This window comes from Urocitellus parryii, chromosome 5 (genome assembly GCF_045843805.1).
Source record: "Urocitellus parryii isolate mUroPar1 chromosome 5, mUroPar1.hap1, whole genome shotgun sequence".
In the NCBI taxonomy this organism is placed as follows: Eukaryota; Metazoa; Chordata; class Mammalia; order Rodentia; family Sciuridae; genus Urocitellus; species Urocitellus parryii.
In genome coordinates, this window is record NC_135535.1 from 79788844 (window position 1) to 79808280 (window position 19437).

Here is a 19437-nt window from a genome sequence, read left to right on the forward strand (position 1 = left end):
TCTATTTACATTAAACAAACTCTTCTCAATTTCAAGAAACAAATAGACCACAACACAATAATACTGGCTGACTTTTTCATGCCTCTCTCACCACTGGACGGACCCTCCAAACAAAAACTGAACAAAAAAATTACAGAACTAAATAATACAATCAATAATTTAGACTTAACAAACATATATGAAATATTTCATCCATCAATGAGTAAATACACTTTCCTCTCAGCAGCACACATAGCCTTCCCTAAATAGATCATACCTTAGGCACAAAGCAACTCTTCGGAAATACAAAAAATGGAGATAATATCCTGTATTCTGTAAGATCATAATAGAATGAAATTAGAAATCAATGATGAAATAAAAATAGAAGCTATTCTAATATCTGGAGATTAAATAACATGATATTGAATGATTAATAGATAGCAGAAGAAATCAGGGATGAAATTAAAAAAAAATACTTGTAGGTAAATGAGAACAGTAATACAGTGGGTTTCATCCTAGGGATGCAAGGTTGGAAATCAATAAATGTAATTCATTACACCAATAGACTTAAAGTCAATAATCTTATAATGACCTCAATAGATGCAGAAAAAGCATTTGAAAAAAAAATAGAGAACCCCTTCATGTCCCAAACACTAGAATAACCAGGAATAGTAGGAACATACCTCAACATAGGAAAAGCTGTATACACTAAACCAAAGGCAAACATCATTCTAAATGGAGAAAAATTAAAAATATGTCCTCTAAGAACTGGAACAAGACATATTCAACATAGTCTTTGAAACTCTAGCCTGAGAAATTAGACAGAATAAAGAAATTAAAGAGCTCAAATGGGAAAAGAAGAACTCAAATTATCACTACTTGCCAATGACATGAGTTCATATCTAGAAGATCCAAAAATTTCCACCAAAAACTTCTAGAATTAATAAATGAATTCCTCAAAGTAGCAGGTTATAAAATTAACACCCATAAATCAAATGTGCTCCTGTACATCAGTGATGAATCTACTGAAAGCGAAATTGGGAAAAATACCCTATTCACAATGGTGTCATAAAATATATATTTGCAAATCCACCTAAAAAGAGGTGAAAGACCTCTACAATGAAAACTATACAACACTAAACAAAAGAAATCAAAGAAGACCCTAGAACATGGAAAGTTCTCCCTTGCTCTTGGATAAGCAGAATTAACTTTCTCAAAATAGCCATTCTACCAAAAGCACCATACAGATTTAATGCAATTCCTCTTAAAATCCCAATGGCATTCTTCAAATAGGAAAGTCAATCATAAAATTCACTTGGAAAAATAAGACACTCAGAATAGCCAAAGCAATCCTTAGCAAGAAGTGTGAAGCAGGAGGCATCACAATACCAGACCTTAAACTATACCAAAGATCCATAGTAACAAAAACAGCATGAAATCAGCACCAAAGGAGACACATAGATCAATGGTACAGAATAGTAGTCACAGAGACAAACCCACATAAATATGGTTATTTCATGCTTAGACCAAGGTGCCAAAAACATACATTGGAGAAAAGAAAGACTCTTTAACAAATGGTGCTGGGAACATTCAAAATCCATATGTAGCAAAATGAAATTAAACCCCTAGCTATCACTCTGCACAAGACTCAACACAAAATGGATCAAGAACTTAGGCACTAGGATAGAAACCCTGTGCCTAATAGAAGAAAAAGTAGTTCTGAATCCCAATCAAATTGGCCTAGGAACTGACTTTTTTAACAAGATTCCTAAAACACAAGAAGTAAAATCAAGAATCAATAAATGGGATAGATTCAAACTGAGAATTTCTTTTTGGCGAAAGAAATAATCAACAAGAGAGAGCCTACAGAATGGGAGAAAATCTTTACCATTAATATCCAACATCTATTCCACCACGAGAGCAGCACGCTGGTTTCATTCAAGAGGTTCGTAGCATAGAAGTTAACTAGTGAGATCAAAATAAACACACAGACTCAATTACCTTTTTCTATGACCAGGTCCAAGACAGCCCCCCCTCTGGCTCTCGCCTCGAACCACCCGGTGGGGCAGCAAGGCTTACTCAGGACTAACAGGAGAGAGAGAGAGAGAGCATGCCAGGAAGTGGCCTTTTATTGGGGAACAAAAAATTCAGGGGACGATTCAATCCAATGAAGATGATGAAGGGGGCCAGCATTCCAAGGTCAGGGTCAGTGATTGGCCTCAGGATCAATGGTCAGTCACACCCCCACACAGACAGGCTCTCGCACCTGGAGAGGGTGGGGATTAGCTCTGACACAGTTTGGCCAGAACTCCTCACACCCAATCAGGGAGATGCCCAATCACGTGCGAGAATGGCTTCCCACAATCTATAAAGAACTAAAAAAACTTAACACACACACATACACACACACACAAAACAAAAAACAAACAAAAAAAAAAAAAACAAAACTCAATCAGTAAGTGGACTAAGGAACTGAACAGACACTTTTCATAAGAGGATATATAATCAATCAATAAACATATGACAAAATGTTCATCATCTCTAGAAATTAGAGAAATGCAAATTAAAACTACACTGAGATTCCATCTCACTCCAGTCATAATGGCAATTATTAAGAATACAAGCAACAATAAATGTTGGCAAGAATGTGGGGGAAAATGTACACTCATACATTGCTGATGGGACTGGAAATTCATGCAACCTCTAGGAAAATAGTATCGGGATTCCTCAGAAAACTTGGAATGAAACCACCATTTGTTCTAGTTATCCCACTCCTCAGTTTACACCCAAAGGACTTAAAATCACCATACTAAAGTGACACAGCCACATCAATGTTTATATCAGCTCAATTTACAATAGCTAAACTATGGAACCAACCTAGGTACCATTCAACAGATGAATGGATAAAGAAAATTTGGTATATATACACAATGGAAAATTATTCAGCCTTAAGGAATACAAAATGATGGCATTTTCAGGTAAATTAATAGAGCTGGAGGATATCATGCTAAGTGAAATAAGCCAACCCCCCCAAACCAAAGGCAGAATATTTTCTCTGCTAATTCACAATAAGGGGGGGGGGTGGTATGCTAGGGAAGAGTAGAGGTACTTTGAATTTGACAGAGGGGAATGAGTAGGGGAAGGGGTATGAGTATGAAGGATAGTAGAATGAATCAGACATCATTACCCTATATACATATATGATGACATGATCTGTGTAGCTCTATACCAGGTACAACTAGAAGAATGAGAAGTTTTACTCCATTTATGTATGAGGTGTCAAAATGCATTTTACTCATATGTATAACTAATTAGAACAAGTAAAAATGTTAAAAATGTACTTAAAATACCTTTATTATTCTGCCAACTACAACTCTCTTTCCTCTCCTCACATGTACCCTACCTTCTCTCCCTTTCTCTGTTCTTTTTCTTACCAACCAGTGCTAAACCATGGTGAAAAGAAAGAATGCTCACAATCTGGGATACAAACACCTGGAGGAATCACTTGGATGATTTGTTTAATTCCTTTTGTTTCAAATGATAATATTCTAATAGAGTCTTAAGTCCATGACAGCACATATAAATATTAGCTCTGGTGACCAACATCTCATTTGAAAGAGTTATAAGTATTTTACATTACACTTTAAATTGCAAAGACCTTTATATACATTTCTTATAAAACATTAATCATACAAATGCTAATCATATTAAGTTATTCTAAAAGAAGGCAAGAAAGGAGAAGAATATATTTATATGTTCTAATAAACAAGAATTGGAATTAAAAGCTTTTAGGGGGGAAAAAGACATTCCAAAACTCTATTTTCTTTTGGTAAATAGGAAAAAATATTTCTCAGCTGGACAATGTAGCAAAGATGCAGTTCACATTAGGAGAGACTACAGCTTAACAAGAACAATAAAGAGAGTATGAGGGTCTATGGGTTTTCTCTGGATACACAACCTTGAAGAAATAAAGTGCTTCATCTAAACCTTGGAGCATGTAAATTACAAAGAATGTGTAGTGCACAAGAAAATATCTCCTGTTATCATAGAAGGGAATATAGAGATAAGGGATATGGGGGGCATATGGTAATATCATTTCAGTTCTCTAAATCAGTTTAAAAATCATTAAAGAAAAAACAGTCGAAGTTCTAGCATATTGTAAATAAAAGGGACCAATAAAGCTCCTATAGTCTTACATATGAGAGAAATGAATCCAGAGGTATTAAATGACTTATATAAAGTCACAGTCATTTAGTGCCAAAGTATCAAATATCAAACTCGATTATATTCTTTTTTAAAAAATATTTTTTAGTTGTCAATGGACCTTTATTTTATTTATTTATATGCAGTGCTGAGAATTGAACCCTATGCCTCACACATGCTAGGCAAGCACTCTACCACTGAGCCACAGCCCCAGTCTCAAGCTTGATTATATTCTTTATGGTCAGTTCATCACTTCTCTCAACACATCATACCATTAGTGAGAGAAGCCAGAGTAGCAATTTCTATTCTCTCCACAGTTAACAGATTTAATTAGTTTTGGTGATATCAGATACTTCTGTCATTAATAGTCTCAGGGAATTTTCAATGTAAGAACAACATCTGCCATTTAGTGCATTTCATATGTATTAGACCCTGTGTGAACCATATCAAGTGTTTTGTCTCATATAATTCTCACAACTGCCCTCCAAGTTGAGGACTCTTGCCATCTCAGACCACCCTCAGGAAGGTTCTGATCCAGGATATGGAAAGTGGCAAAGTTAGACCATAAACCCAAATCCAGAGTCACCCACTAATCTGTACCCTATAAAAGTGAAATAAAAACCAGTTTATCCAGCATGTTTTCAACATCACATCTTTTCTTCAATGGCCTTTCTGTATCCATAATACAATGATCATTGTTTTTTACTAAAGAAGAACCACATTATATAGTCCCTGACACAGTTAGTACACAAAACATGGCTGTGAAATAAAGAATGAACTGAGGCAGTCTGCAGTCCTGAAGACTCTGTGACAAACAAAGTTTTAAAAAATAAATGTATGTACTGGATACTGCAAAGTAAAACAGAAGACCAAGCAGGACAGGCTGATTCAGTAATTTTAAACAAACAAACAACAACAACAAAAAAAAAAACCCAGCTGGCCATAGAACAAGGGTTCACACTGCTGAGAGGATAAACCCTAGACCAGTTCATCACACTGTGGTTTCCTAGACAGACCAGTAATTCAGCCCCAAGGATGTAGATCTCCATTCCAGGCAGAGAGAAACTGCAAGCAGAAGCTGAGATGTATTAGGGCCAGATATCCAGTAAGAGGCACTGAAGCAGGTACATTAAGGATGATGAAGATTTCACAAGAGGATCAGAAGACAACTCAGAAATAGAATATACAAAAGCCTAGTCCTAAAAGAAGGCAAAGCATGTGGGAGGAACTGAAAGAAATCCAACATGGCGGGAGCTTTCACTAGTGGCATACTGTTGAGAAATAAGGAGGGACCAGAAGAAGCTGGACTTTTGAAGCCTGTGGAGGAGTCAGACCTTTATTCTGAGGGCAGTGCAGATCCGTGGAAGGATTTCAGGCAGGCAGATGACATGACTTGATTCCAACCAGAAAGGCATGGGCAGCACATAATATTTATACAGTCCCACTCTGGGATCCACAACAGAGAGGATCACTAGGGTATAGAAAAGGGGGTGCCACAGCAACTCCAAGAACCAGAGGGCAACTTCAGTGACATGACCCAGATTAAGAGGTGAATAATAGTACTAAGATGAGAAAACATCTGAGTTATAATCAGAGGAGCTTTTAGAATTATTGAGGTTCTAGAAGAAGTAGAGACTCCCTTTACCATGGGAAAGGATAAATGAGAAAAACATGTTATATGTATATATCAATATGACTTAAGAGTTAAGTGTTTTCTCAATGCATTTTAATTAATATTAACTGGTCACTAATTTCTTATAATGAGAATTATGTATTTAATATTTAATTTGCCAGATTATGAATCACGTATATAAATATAATATTAGATATTTATATATCATTTTGTAGGGTACAGTTCTTTTCTGTGCATTTTCTTATTTTATCCTTAAGAGTTCTTTGAGAAGGTGGCAGGACAGCAAGCACTGTCTGCATGCTACAGATGAGTCTCACAGAGGTAAAGCAGCCAGAGGCAAGGAAAAATAAACCAGAATTTGAATCTGCTGAAGTTTGATGTTCTCTTAGCTGCATGATCATAAGAATATAGAATTTAGTGTGTTTTTTCCTTCTATCTCCATCTGTCTAAACTTATTGCATACCAGAAACTCCAAGAAATTCATGCAAACAATATTATTGCTATTTTTAGGTGTGTAAGAAAACTTAGCACTGAGATTAAAAACAGCCAATGTTGCTGCTCATATTTTATGAGTTCTAATTGGGATACAGGGGCCAACATAGTATAGTATGATCATGCCAGAAGCAGAATACTAGCTATTGAGACTGTGTTGGAAAACTGGGGACGTATCACCTTATAATAACAATAATAATAACATTTATTGAATGCTTACATTGTACAGGGGAATTTTCAAGGTGCTTCACTTATATTAATATATGAATCATCAGTATAACTCTGTGATGTAGATACTATTATTTTTGATATATTTCAGAAGGGAAATTGAGGCATTGAATGATCAATAACTTACCCAGTGTCACAAAACTGGTAACTGTGTAGTAGAGCCAGATTTAAATGTAGGCCATACTGAGTAGAACTCTTGCTCTTAAGCACTGATTCTCTGCTACCTCTCCCAATACTGCCAGCAAACTTTGCCTTCATCCTCCCACGACAATACTTAAACTTCAAATACTATTCCCAGAAATACGCATGCATTAATGATAAATGTTAGAAAGAATGATAACTAAGAATAATAGAATATTGCTGCTCAATTTGGTAAATCAACAAAAGGATGGCTACGTTTTCATTGCTATGAAAACAATGAACAATCCAGATACCAATATTTCATTTGAAAAGTATTAGGCATAACTCTGTCCCAGTCCAGTGGTGGACCTAAAGAGAGACAGAAAGTATATTTGGGAATCTCTGATCTGGAGGAAAATTCAGGATGCTTGAAAAACATGCACATCATGAATATTTCTATAACAATAGCTAAAAAGCAGTGAATACACATCAGCATGAGACACTGTTCTGAATGTATGTAGTAAATTTTTAAATCCTGATAACAACCTTAGGAAATAGGTGCTATTGTTAACCCCACATTATAGAAGGAAAACAGGCACAGAAAAGCCAATCAATTTGTCCAGGTTGACATTTCCAGTATCTAGCAGAACTGAGACTTGAACCTGTGCAGTCTGGTTCCTGCACCCACCCTCTTAACAGTAGCTCTCTCTATATATTCATATTTCATGCTTAAAATGAAATGAATAATTTAAGCCTTAGCTGATTCTGTAGTCCCAGACATGTTAGACTTAAAGCAGGGGAAAGAGTAAACCTCACTTAAGCCCAAATCAATTCCACCAGTGCAACTTTCAATGGAGGGTCCCCAACCAGGGATATGTGATGGCATTCCATTTCCCACTCCACCACTGTTTCTTATATTCACATTCAAAAACCAAAAATGCTACTTGGAAGAAGAATAAGTAGAAAGGCAGGGATGATCCTCCTCTGGATACCTCAAACCTGAAATTCATCAACAGGTGAACAAACAGGTTGTGATATATTTTCATACAATGAAGTTCTATTCAGAAATTTAAATAAAAACACTACTGATGCAACATGAATGAATTTCTAAGTAACTATGCTAAACAAAAGAAACCAGATGCAAAGGATTGTACACCCTGTGATTCTAAAAAAGAGAGATCTCATCTATAGTGGTAGGAAGCAGATCAGTGGTTGTAGAAGTTGAGAGTGGGTGGAAAGACTCAGTAGGAAGATTTTTGACAAACTTTGGAGTGCTGAAATGTAAGGGCTCCTTTGGGGTGGCAAAAATGCTGCATATATTGATTTTGATAGTAGTTTTGGTGTGTGATTTTGCCAGGGCTCATTGATTGAAATGTAACACTTAAGATGGATGCATTTTTATATGGGATTCTAGACCAGAAAAAAAGGGCATTACTGGGAGCACCAGCAAATTTTGAATAAGATCTGTAGATTAGTGGGTAGTATTGCAGTTGCACCTAGGTTAACTTTATAGTAAGTATAATCTTTGTAATTTTTCTCTAAGTCTAAAATAATTTCAAAATAAAGAGTTTTTAAAAATTTAAATACATAGCTTTCACATGCTGTTCACATAGGGGCTCCAAGAGATGATATTTTGCAGCCTCAGCTTCCTGAAGAGCACAGCTCCTCCCCACAGACATCACCTCTCAGTAGAGGCCATAGGTCTTCAGCACAGGAGGTGGCTCTAACAACACACAGCAAAATTTAAAGGGTGTCAATAGTGGTGGTGTAAACCAAAAGAAATCTTTTTCTTACCCCAAAGAAAACTCATCCAAACAGCAGGTTACATCCTTCGCTCCTGCTCCCAAAGTGGCTTTATATTTATGGACTGGAATCTGTGCAGGCTGGTTCTTAGGTCCACACTCTCAACACTAACTCCCTTTCTTTTTATTCCAAATTTGTGTTTACAATTTGGTGAGTAATTCTATCACTGCTGAAATTAGTCATTCCATGCATAGTCTTGCCAAATACCTTTAAAATTCACTTTTACTACCTAAAACAAAATCAAAATGAAAAATACAAGGCAATGAAAGAGAGTGACCCTATGAGACAGGCAATGATTGCAGTAGCTCACTGCCTAGAAAGATTCCAGGAAATGGTGCAGGGAGAAGGTAGCAAAATCTAGCCCTGATGTCCCTGATGGGACTTTTGCTGGGAGTTCCAGGAGGCTTTAATGGGTGGAGATCAAAGGGAACAGAGAGGAGACAGCAGTGTGTAGAAAGAACTGTGTAGATCTGCGATTGGAACTGATTATTTTTACCTTGAGGACAAAGGTCTTTGCTATGTTGAAAACAGCCTGAAGATTTTTTTAAAGTCTTTACTTCTAAAATATTCCATGTGTAGTTTGTCTTTTTTTTTATTTTGAATTTAAGTCACATAGAAATATCTTGGGAGAAAGCCATATCTAAGATTTTATAGTAGAGATAAGAACTACATTGACCCTAGCACAGTGTATTCAAAACATGCATAAAAAATTATTCATTAGAGGGTACTAAAGTTGGATTTTTGTGCCTTATAGAAGCATTGTTTATATCATAATCATGGCTTATACAGAAGTGAAATAAGTGCTTCTTTTGATTATATAAATTCTGAAGCCTTCTAATATCTCTAAAAACCTGGGTCTCTATATTTAAGAAACATAAAAGAAGTTTAAATTGGAAAGTTGTTTTAAATACTAGAAATTATGGTCTACCTTATTATTTAATATATATGCATTTTTGCTGATAATTTTATATTTTTAATCAATTCGACCAAAGCATAGGATATTTGCAATGTAAAAATCATGTTTCAATTAAAAAAAAAAACAGTACAATTTAAGTTGATCCACATCCACAGTGCATCCCTGAGAATGAACCTGTCTGACTCAGACCACCTACCCTACCCTTAGGTCGTCTGGTTGTAGGAGTGAACAGTACACTGGCTAAAGACAGGGAAAGACACTAAGTAAAAATACACAGACAAAAATAAACAAAATCAAAGGCAAAATGAGAAACACCTGGCAATGAAGGACAGTGACCGTCTGAGACAAGCAATAATTGCAGTAGCTCACTGCCTAGAGGAAGTTTCCGGGGAAACAGTACATGATGAAGCCCCAAGTTTCTTTTCTGTCCTTATAAAAATAGGGATTTTGTTTGTTCTTGGTTGTTTGCTTTTCCATCCAGACATGGTCTTGGGGTTACTATATTACTCAGGATATAAATAATAGTAGCAATCATATTTTGAAGACCCCACGTGAACTTTCCCATTGTTAACATCATCTTCATTCTCCAGTATGAGAAACAGAGGTGTTCCCACAGCCCAGAATCACATAGTAAGCAAGTGTCAGAACCAGGGTGTCATTCAGGCCCAGCGGACTTCTACAAGCACCAGCCTTTATTCTGGGTACTGATGTGCCTCTTTATAGCCCCTAATAAAAACTAGACCCCACTGCTCATTGGCTGGACTTCCTGATGGTGGCTGTTCTGATTCTAACTTGCTTTAATCAGGACTTTTTTCCTGTGCCAACCCTTTAGTGACTGGGAAGATTTCTGATGCTTATGGGCCTCTGTTGCCAGAGCATTCCTAATGATCTTCTCATTCTAAGCTGTCAAAAAAAAGTCTCCTTACTACAAAGTCAGCTAGATGTGGTGAACCCACATGACCCAGGGAAGCAGACAGACCCTGCATCCTGGCATGGCCAGCTACAGACAAGCCAAAAAAACTGGGCAAGCCATTTGACCTTCCTGTCTCAAGTGACTCAGTAAAATGGTTACTGTGGCTCTGTAAATTTACCAGAACTCCTATGCTCTGTGCTTCCTGGGGCCAAACAAAGAAAGACTGCCTTCCTCAGCTCAGGAGTGAAGGAATCCACCTGAACAAGTACAGATATAGGACAATCCATCTAATGTCTGTCAATCTCCTTACTGGAAGACAAAGGAAATGTAACAGTATTATCCTGAAAGATCATATGTTAACTTGGTCTTTAACATGTTCCTTGTTAATTCTGCTGACACGATGAGGTCAGACCACTACAGGGAGGTAGTCCAAGGGAGCCCAGCTAAAATGACAAATAGGATCAGAAATCCCATCCATGTGCCTTTGCTGGAGCCTGCACCTGTCCTTGGTTCTGATGTACAAAAGCTCCCCCTCCCAACAATTTATGGCCCCACAAAGGTCCATGCCTCATTCTAATTCACACACCATGACTGATTACTCTTATTTCGCATTTAAAGACTAGATAGCTTTATATTGCTTACACTTTCACAGAGGCTTGATTAATCTAATGTTTCCATTTTATTTGCAATGAATTTCATTTTCTCATTGACATATTAACACAGTAATACTTTATTTCCAATCACAAAACCATGTGTAAATTAATACTCAAATGAAGAAAGTCACTGGGTTTTCTAAGTATGTAAGGACTATGCCTTTCTTGTCTGTATTTCCCTGCCATCCCAACACAGGGCTTTGCAGAGTGCATATTTAATTCAGCAAACTGAATTTATGCAAGAAAAATTCAAATCATGCCATGTCTCCTAAAAAATATTATTAATGATAGTAATCATATTTAAACTAAACACTAAACACAAACTCATGCCCTAATCAAACTCCTCTGAAAAATTTTCACCATAAGTTGTTCTAAAAGGTTTACAAATACAAAGCGAAATTGTCATTCTCCAACAAATTGGCACAATGCAAAAGAAAAAAATAGTAAGGAATAACTAAAAATTCAAAGCAAAAAGCACCACTTCATCACATTCTGAATATCTCTGGGATCTATCACTCATCTATTGTGTATAAAACGTTTAATCAAAGGCAAGTGTTCCTCCAGTGGAAAATAAAGTTTAACTGGTTTCAGCTGATTCATTCTGAAAACAGAACTAGAAGTTTCTCATTCACATTTATGGCTTTCAAATGCTTTCATCAGATTGAAATCAGCCAATATAACATTTTTTACACTTTCATTTTATTAGAATTACAAGAAGAAGAAAAAAAGAGATGAGATGAACAGTATTTAATAACTTCTTAAGCTATTCAAAATAAACTAGTGTTTACAAACTAATAGGTTTCAAAGATTTGATTTAGTAGACTGAAAAGTGGCTGGTTATTTACAAGAGATTCATATTTTATGAAGTGAATTCAAATATAGCTCATACCATTGACTAGAAGAATTATACCTCTAATTTTTAAGTATACCATCTACAACTATACAAGAAACAGAGATTCTCATAACATTAATTCTATTTAAGAAGATCTACATGTACATCCTGATTTTTTTTTACTTTTTGAATCATCTTTGTTGAATATAATTTACATAAAATAAAATACACATATTTTAAGTGCTCATTCAGATCTATTTTGACAGATGATTTCATCTTCCTTTCCCCTCAAAAGCTCCCTGGTCCTACACAGTCATTCTCAACCTCCTCTTGGAGAGCAACCACTGATTTATTCTTCCTGGCTCCAGATTAGGTTTGACTATTCTAGAAATTCATACAGACTTTCAGCATTATGTCTTTAGAATTAATCCATGTTGTTGAGTGTATCAGAAATCTGTAGCTTTTTTATTGCTGAGCTCCATTTTATTTTATGGGTATGACATAATTTGTTCATACACTCATTTGTGGATAGTCATGTGGGTTGTCCCCATATTGGATATTAGGAATAAATCTTCTGTAAACATTCATGAGCAAATCTTTTTGTGAACATCTGTTTTCATTTATCTCTGATAAATACTTAAGGAGTGGCACAGCAGGGTCTTAAGCTGTGTGTTTAACTTTATTAAAGACTACTAATCATTTTTCAGAGAGTTATATTATTTGACATTTTACTGGTAGTGTGTCACAGTTCCAGTTGTCTCACTCTTGGTATTGTGAGTCCTTAATTTTGACCATTGTAGAAGTGAAATGTGTTCTCCGTGAGGTCTCAATTTGTGTTTCCTTGATGACTTATTATGTCATCTTTTGTGTGCTCATTGGCCATTTATGATCCAATTTTATGAAAATCCCATTTAAATCTTTTTTTTAAAGAGAGAGAGAGAGAGAGAGAGAGAGAGAGAGAGAGAGAGAGAGAGATTTTTAATATTTATTTTTTAGTTTTCATCAGACACAACATCTTTGTTTGTATGTGGTGCTGAGGATCAAACCCAGGCCACATGCATGCCAGGTGAGCGCGCTACCACTTGAACCACATCCCCAGCCCCCATTTAAATCTTATATCCATTTTTTCAAGATGGTTGTTTGGCTTATTATTACATTGTAAGCTTCCTTCATAAATTCTGAATGCAGCTCCTAAGTCAGATATATGAACAGTGAGTATTTTCTTCCAGTCTGAATTTTTTCTTTTTCTTTTTCTTTTCTGTGTGATGAAGTATAGTTCATCACCATTTCCTTTTATAGTCAATGCTTTGTCCTGTTCAATAAACCCCTACCTAAAGGTCACAGAGACGTTATTTTTTCTAAAAGTTGCATAGATTTTACTTTTACATTTATGCTTATGATCCTTTGAGAATGAATTTCTGGGTATGATGTGAGGAAAAAGTTGAGCTTGATTTTTCTTCCCTCATAAGGAAAACCATTTTTCCCAATGCTCTTTGTGGACAAATCTATCCTTTCCTTGGGAAATGATCTTGGTATATCAATTGACAAGTCATGTGTGAGTCTCCTTCTGAACTTTCTATTCCACTGAGTTGCTCTGTATGTCTATCATGTGCCAAAAAATCACACTGTATTGGTAACTTTATGGTAACTTTTAAAATCAAAATCATAAGGTTTACTGACTTTTTCTTCATAACACTTTGCCTATTTAAGGTCCTTTGAATTTCTCAAACTTTTCTGCTCTAGTCAGCTTTTTGCCATTGTGACCAAAAGACCTGACAAGAACAATATAAGGGAGGAAAAATTTATTTGGGGTTCATAGTTTCAGAGGTCTTGTATCATAGAAGACTAGTTCGTTGCTCTGGGCCTCGGATGAAGCAGAGCATCATGGTGGAAGGGTGTGGAGGAGGAAAGAAGCTCATGGCATGGCAATCAGGAAGCAAAGAGAGAGCTCCTCTCAGCAGGGACAAAATATAAACATCAAAGTTACACCCCCAGTGACCTTCTTTAGCCACACCCTACTTTCCTACAGTTATCACACAGTTAATCCGTATCAGAGGATTAAGCCATTGATGAGGTCACAGCTCTCATAATCTAATTTTTTTGTCTGTGGAGTTTCTTGCATCGTCTCACACATCAGCTTTTGGGGGATACCACATATCCAAACTGTTAATTTTAAAGTTAAAAATAAATTTTCATAAACAAGCCTCCTGGATATATAGCAGAATAATGTTGAATCTTTAGACCAATATGAATTGAGCCAGCATCTTCACCATATTGAAGGTTTGGAATCATAAATATTATGCAATAAATATTTCCATTTATTTTGTCCTTTTTGGTTTTTCTCAGCAGCATTTTATAATTTTCAGGGTAAAGGCCTGGCACATATTTAGATAAAATTATACATAAGTATTTTTATGGTTTTGGCTATTGTAAATTATATTCTTTTAATTTCATTTTCCAGTTGTTCATTACTCATATATGAAAATTCTATTAAGCTTTACATACCAACTTTGTATCCGTTACCTTCTGTATTAGTCAGGTTTCCCCAGAGGAACAGAACCAATAGAATGTATATATAATTAAAAGAGGAGATTTATTAGATTGACTTTATACAATCAGAAGCTGGATAATCTCATAATGGTTGTCCTCAGGCTAGAGAGTTGGGAAAACCAGTAGTTTCTCAGTCCAAGAAACTGAAAACCTCAGAACAAGAGAAAACAATGGTGTAGCCCTAGTCTGCAGCTGAAGGCCTGAAGCTCCTTGGAGAGTTACTGTTGCAAGTCTGCATTACAATCTGAAGTCCATAGGTGATGGCAACAGCAAAAAACACACCCACTGAAGAAGAGTTGAGCATGCACATGGGGGCAAGCTTCTTCTTTGTGCTTCTCTTTGCTCCATTTGAGCCCCCAGCCTATTGGACAGTGCTGCCCACATTCATGGTGGGTCTTCCTTCCTTAGTAAACTGACCCACATGCCAATAATCTCTGGAAACACCCTAACAAACACACCCAGAAGTTTGCTCTGTCAAGTTTCTACAAATCCCTCCATTCAGTCAAGTTGATAACCACAATTTTCTAAACTCATTTGTTAGTTGTAGATTTTTTTATTCATAGTCTTTCAGAATATTTAGGTTTATGATCCTATTATCTGTGAGTAAATTTAATTTTACTTCCTTTTGAAATTGTTTTTATTTGCCTTATTATTCTTTGTAGGACCTCTAGCCTAGTGTTGAATATAAATGGTGACATCATCATTATTATCTTTTGTCTAACTTTACTCCTGGCTTCACCATTAAATATGTTAGTTTTCTCTAATTTATAGTTTGCTGAGAATTTTTTAAAATTATGAATGGATGTAGCATTTTGCCAAATGTATTTATGAATCTGAAATGACCATATGTTTATTTTATTTATTTTAAAATATTATGCTAAATATGGTAAGTTACATTGATTAATAGATACACCAACTATATATTTTGTGTGGTTGGGGTGTATGTGTGTGTTTGCCTTGCTGAAACAAACACCACAAGACCATGGTGAGTTTTTCTCTCTCTCTCTCTCATTCTCTCTCTCTCTCTCTCTGTCCACATATGTACACACACACACACACACACACACACACACACACACACACTCACACAGCTGAATTTAATTCTCTAGAGTTTGTCTTAACTTCAGGTTGTGTTCACATCTTCTCATTCATCATCTCTAATCAACTGAAACCAAATGTTTCAGTCACTGATGACTTCCAAATAGCAAAGCGCTCACCTTTCTTCTTTTACATCCTTTAATCTCAACAATCATTACCTTTTGTCATTCTTTGCTTTCCAGACCTGTACTGTACATCTCACCGATCTTTGTCATTCCCTTTAATGCTACCATGGATTCTCCTCTTTCCTCCCGCTCTTTTAGCACCTGGCATAGCAGCTACCTTATCTTTTGTTCTGCATGAATATGGCTGCTTCCCTGGGTTACTTTGCAAGTCTCTTTTTGCATTACCATTACCAACTATAACATACTCTCACAACAGACAACCAGAAAATATTTATGGGTGACAGTAAGATTTTTCTAATGTAATATTTCTAAGAGTTAGGGTTATATTTATAGGTTTCAACAAGTGACTTCTATTTTGTTCTGGGGACATTTGAAAATGAACTCTCCTTATCATAATTCTTTATAAACAAATACCATTGGTCAACCAGGAAGATACCATCTATGACTATTCCAGTATCTCATTTGGTTGATACCTCTCCCCATGGTCACATTTCTGCACTGACACTCTTGCACAAACCTTTAATATTAGCCATCATTATATCATCAAACCAAAACCAACATCTGACAGTCTCAACAAGTTTTGAACAACACTTCACTGTCATTAAAATCTGAATATCTCTGTTATAGATCATTTGAGCCCAATTCCTATCTGTAAAGTTAAGAGAAAAAGGAAAGGAGAGGGTTAAAAATCTCACGGCTGGAAGCAACCCTATATTCTCCAGCTGCGAACAATTATATTTGCCAGAATTCCTTTCAGGAAACTCCTGCAGCTTTATTAGGACTAATAGGCAACAGAATTTTGACTTTTTGATAGGTGTGGTTATAAATCTACCATCAAGCCTGGGAGAGGACCAGCCAGGTTTATGTGCACAAGCAGGATCTTTAACTGTGGACCCCACAAGATGCTCACCCTAGGAATGTCCTATTTGTTCCAACACAGGAGTCGGAGGACATAGAGGAAATGAAACTGGATTAAGAAATTACTTTCCTTTAAAAATTCCACAGCAGGGCAGGTAACAGCTGCACAGAGCAGGGTCCTTGAATTTCTCTCAAATGTCAACTGAAGAATCTTTGCTTGTGTGAAATTCTTCCTTTTACATGTCTTGACAAGATTTTATTGCTTTCACTTAGTTTTATGAGTTGCTTTTTATACATTCTCTTATACTAAAATGGTACTTCAACTCTTAGAAGAGCACACACAGTAAAGATGAAGGCAATTTAAGTTGAACTTTGATGTGTCTTATTAATAAATAAAATCTTAGGAGAGAGGAAAAAGAGTTCCACTAAACCATAAAATATTTCCAGTGAATATCCTTGAATTTCACTATAAAAGATTCCATGTATACTTTAAAAAAATAGATAAATAAAGCTTCTCATTGAACCCGAGTTAAACAAAATGCATAGAATTGTAACAGAAATTTTGTTTTCAAAAGTGATTCTTTTTCAAAAGCTCGGTAAAAAAATTAAAAAATTTAAACATGTATTGCATCCAGTCAGAAATATTTCCTGTTCCCAATTTGGTGGTTGATACGACTGTTCTCAAAGAGCTCTGTCTGAAGTGATTCTCTTGAATGACTGATTGTCTTATCTTCTACTCTTCCTATATCCAAATTTACTCTGCTACATCACTAGTCCACTATTATCTTCTTTCATCCTTCTGGAAAGAAATTTCTAAAGCATAAATCATTTTTACTACTTTGATTTAAACCTGTAATATTTCCCCATAGAGTTCTGAATAAAATTCCAATGGCTTCTATGGCAGTTCTTCCTTATTTGTTTCTAAGCCCATTTGTGTCTCCCAACATTTACAGAGGCAGGGATTCCAGAGAACAGGATCTTCTGTGATATCTCTTATTTCTGTGTTCCCAAACTTTCTACCAGCATCTACTGTCACTAAATAGATGAATAAATGATCTTATTGTCTTGTAGGTCTTTCTTCACTGATGGTCTCTCATTAGAAAGAGTTCACATGATGTTTGTGAACATGATTGTATGCTTTGGACAGTACACTAGGAAGCAATAATAACATGCCCTACATACTTCCTCAAAAAATGTTTATTGCAGGGTTGCTCCTGTTCTCTTTATGTCCTCTTCCTGTGCATTCTAGAAATAAAACAGATCTATTAAGGCTGTTTTGTGTATGGCACTGACATGGGAGATAGAATTGTAACATGAGATATATAACTAAGTCTATAGAACCCCAACACTACCACCAGCTTTCAGGGAAAGATGCATCTGGTGGTAGGGAAGAGCTTAATGGAAAGACTGAAATCTGCTATGGCTCCTGCAGGAAAAGAATGGTTTAGATGGGAGGGAGGTGTGCATTTCCCAAAAGGCAAGAGTTTGAGCAGCCAGGATCATTGAAGACAGAGACTAAGGCAAAAGTAATATAATCCCCATTGCTATTCTTTTTATGTTGGGACATTAGTATAATAGGATTTAATATTCCTTCTGCCCAACAATTCCACTTCAATTTTATCACCATTCTAAACCCATTAAAAATATACTCTAGTTCCTCTCTGAGCTATGACGCTAATGAGGTAGCACTATTAGCATTAGGATTTAGTCTGAAGTAATTACTTCTAGCCACATTTTGGCTTCTTCACTGAGATGTGGGAATGTGAAAAAGTGATTCTGGAAGTATTTTAACAGGCTTTAAAACAGATGCTTTCATTTGAAACAGTAGCTCCAGGAATTGTCAACCACTTGGGAACAGTCATCCATAAAAACAATTATTTCTCTTCAAATTAATAACTTGTTTCCGACTTCCCAGAATTGTATTGTTGACACTGTTGATGACACTTTCTTTTTGCTTTTTCTTCCCATTTTCCATCTTTTTTTGTTGGTGCATTCTAGTTATACATATCAATGGGATTTATTGTTACATATTTGTATGTGCATACAATATAACAATATAATTGGCTAGTATCACTCTCTAGCACTTTCTGTCTCCCTCCCCGCCTCCCACTCCCAAGTACCTTTCCTCTACTGATCTTCCTTTGATTTTCATGAGATCCCCTGACCTTTATTTTCCTTTTTCCTCTCTAGCTTCCACATATGAGAGAAAACATGACCCTTAACCTTCTGAGTTTGACGTACTTTACTTTACAGGATGGTCTCTAGTTCCATCCACTTTACTACAAATGACATAATTTATTTTTATTTATGGCTGAATAAACCTCTGTTGTGTATATAGACAACATTTTCTTTATCTATTCATCCACTGATGAACATCTAGGCTGGCACCACAGTTTGGCTATTGTGAATTGTGCTGCTATGAATATGAGTGTTCGTGTATTATTGTAGTAAGATGACCTTAATTCTTCAGAATAAATACTGAGGGTTGGTGTAGCTGGGAGCTTGCTACTGGTTTCCATAGTGTTTATGCTAATCTACAGTCCTACCAACAGTTTAAAAGTGTTCCTTTTTCTCCACATCCTCTCTAGCATTTGTTATTATTGTATTCTTGATACAACACAGCTAGCTACACCTAGGTCCATCTTGGGTTCTATAAGGCAGACATGCTGAGGGATCAGGGAAAGCAATTACTGAAAATAAGGTTAATGTTCCAAAATAAAGTGGATCTTGGCATCAGTTTGGGATTTCCTGGTTTTACAAAATGTTACAAGTTTGGCTACCTATGTACATCACACCAACCCTGAGGGAGCTCTTTTCCATAGCAGGTACTGTAGTGCTCCTTGTTGGCTTTCTTATGCCCCAGCCAGCCTCAATGTCATGGTGAGGTCCATGGGAAACATGGTTGCTACTTGGCTTATAGGAATTCTTGACTCCTTGTAGAACAGGCCTTGTTAGCCATTATGTAATTTCTTTTATCATCTCTGCTTGTGTTCTCTGCACAAGTCTTGCCCTCCTCTGCTCTCCAGCTTGGGCA